General features: G+C 30.0%; 1 long non-coding RNA gene across 1 annotated transcript; it reads left to right on the forward strand.

Annotated features, from left to right (window-relative positions):
* The first annotated feature begins 554 nt into the window (after positions 1–554).
* Positions 555–2,691, forward strand: LOC111205139. Its single transcript, XR_002657554.2, has 2 exons — positions 555–2,197; positions 2,325–2,691. It is a non-coding gene; the product is annotated as an uncharacterized LOC111205139 (long non-coding RNA).
* The last annotated feature ends 294 nt before the right edge of the window (positions 2,692–2,985 follow it).

Here is a 2,985-nt window from a genome sequence, read left to right on the forward strand (position 1 = left end):
TTTTGAGAGAAGATGAAATGTTTTGGATGATGAAATGGAGTGAAAATGAGTTGTATTTATAGATGAAAATTACTGTTCATGACCGTTGGAGAAAGGGGAAATTTTTGAAAAAAAATTCTTTGTGACCGTTGGGGTTAAATCGAGTGCACTAAAAATCAGTCTGAAAATATCGTATTAAACGGTCAATCAAATCTATAAAATTTCATAAAAGTAAAAAATTATGACAATAAAATATTTATGTTATGACAACAAATCATGCGACGGCTCAGCCGATCAATGCAGAGTAATAAATAAATTATACGGCGGCTCGGCCGACCAATTAATAATAAACAGAGTATAAGGCGGCTCAGCCGACCAATAAATAATAAACAGAATATGAGGCGGCTCGGCCGACCAATAAATAATAAACATGATATAAGGCGGCTCGGCCGACCATTAATAAATTAAATTATTAGTAAATAATATAGGCGGTATTCCGGCCATTATAACATGATATAAATAATAGTAGAGGTGGTATACCGACCATTATAACAGGGTATAAATGATACAAATAAATTTTACCGAATCGCAGAGTGATCGTGCTGATAACGTGTTATAAAAAAACTAGAATTTTATTGTATCGAGGAAATTTAAATAAGGGCAAAATTTTATACCCGTAGGAGAAGATAACACTGATAATAAGAGAGGATGTGTTATTAGAAGGAGAAGGAATGGTGTGTTTATAAACGATCGAAACGATCGTTTATATAGAAGAGAAATTAACTGTGCAAATAGTGCAACGGGCCTCACATCCTTTATAATTTTCAACATATGCGGCTCATAACAGTTACTCTATATTTGGAGTCAACTTATTTTTCACTCTATTATTTCACTCTAACGAGGTTAGAAATGCCATTGGTATAAAGAAGAAAAAGTCCCTATCAAACTCGTTAAGACAAGTTTCACACCTTTCAAATAATAGATTTCGTCCACGATAAAAATAATCTTATTAACTATACGTAGTAGACAAAATAATTTATAATATGATGAATAATTACGATATATTCATCATATATCAATGTATTCATTGAATAGGTAAATTGGTTTTTGAAAAGGGGGAAACAACAATTTATAATATGATGAATAATTACGATTTTATTCATCATATACTTTGCATCTATTTTTTTATTTTTTTTAAACTTTGCATCTACTATTATTTTCCTTGACAATTGGTAATATTCGACTATATACAAAGAGCAGATATACATGCATGTATTGTATATGGTATTTGGTGAGACTTGAGGATAGTTGAACACAGGTCACTAAATAAAAACATAGTGGGTGTAATAGTGAGATCACTATCATTATCTCAATACGTAGTAATAATTATTAAATGTTGGGTTAGTTTTCTATTTTCTCATGATTTTAAGGTTTGAATGTATGTAGACAATTACAACACATAGTTACGTCTCAGTTTGATAGCAACCTATCGATTTATTATTCTTATACGTACCCCCACAACTTCCTAATCTGTCATTTGTGTTTCTTAATTCTGGAAATGTATTAATGTTATTGAAATGGGATTATTGTATATATAAGATTGATGCATGACACTTTCACAATATATCCCATAGAATACGTAATAATCAAAATGTTCACGTTAAAACTGTAGGGTAAGGTTCTATCAGGCGACACACAACAAATCAACAATCTTTAACAAACAGAAAAATATATGCAAATAGATCATTTTAATCACTATTTCCAATACACAATTTTTGGTGTGATCTGATCATTACATGGACTATTTTTTTCAGATATTTTTACCAAATAATTAGTATTTTGTTTTTCCGAAAAGTACTTCAATTAATAACTCATACGTATTGTTCTAATATAGTTATCACACAATAGTTTTATTGTTTCTATAAACAACTGAATAAGAAAAAAAGAGAGTTAAATATCAATATGATTACCAGACAATAATTAGAAAAGAATTGGTCAAATAAACCTAACCAATTTTTATGGATCCCCATCCAAGACGCATTGCTAGTTTACATACTTCTATCTATAAATTAATCTAAATAGAAATTACACCAAAAAAAGGAGTAAATATAATATTCAAAAAAAAGAAAAATAAATGTGTATCGTAAGAAAAATATGCCGTCATCACAGTTCGCTATCTTTTCCATCATCTTGATTGCTTTATTTTCTCTTCATGAATGTATGCATTTGTAAAAGTTTTACTTTGTTCATCATCTATTTTTTTCACCATTGCAACCACATCATAATATCCTCAATAGTTATTTTTTTCTCCAAATGATATTGTTGTTACTTTTTTGTTTATATAGTTGTCGATGGCCAAGGTCTTAAAGCGGGCAATTCAGCTAGAAACGATTGCATTGCAGGGGAATAATATGCCCAACCGCCCAAAAACATTTACGCAGATGTATTTGTTGTTTTGTCCCCGACGCTATTACTGAGCCCAAGTGTTACCCGAAGGAAGAAGACTGTAAGCGTAACTGCAACCTATTATAAGTTATCTCGAGGACGTACATCAATGATTTAAAAAAAAAATAAGGATAACGTTTTTATTTAATACCTCCTAATATCTGCCTTCGTTTTATATGAATAATACAAGCTTATTTGGAGCCCAACAAATATAATTATGCCTATTGTACGTAATGCACACTAGTTAAACCTATTTTCTCCCTTTTCTTTTGGATTTGCTATTAATTTCTAAAAAATATTTTCTGGTTAATAACTAATTATAAGTTTATAACTTCATAGTTTTTAATGGTAAACGGGGCTGACCAAAATAATAATAATGGTAAATGGTATATTTTTTTTATGTTCTTCTACACCGTATCACTATCACTCGCGAGTAAGGAAAACGTTAAAAATTAAATCTAATGATTTTTATCATCAATCTGAAAACAACGACATTTTTTCATATTAATCTCATTTATGTACTTCTATTTTCTACCTATCACAGTCGAAGATCTTAGTCCA

Source organism: Brassica napus, chromosome C4, assembly GCF_020379485.1.
Source record: "Brassica napus cultivar Da-Ae chromosome C4, Da-Ae, whole genome shotgun sequence".
NCBI lineage: Eukaryota > Viridiplantae > Streptophyta > Magnoliopsida > Brassicales > Brassicaceae > Brassica > Brassica napus.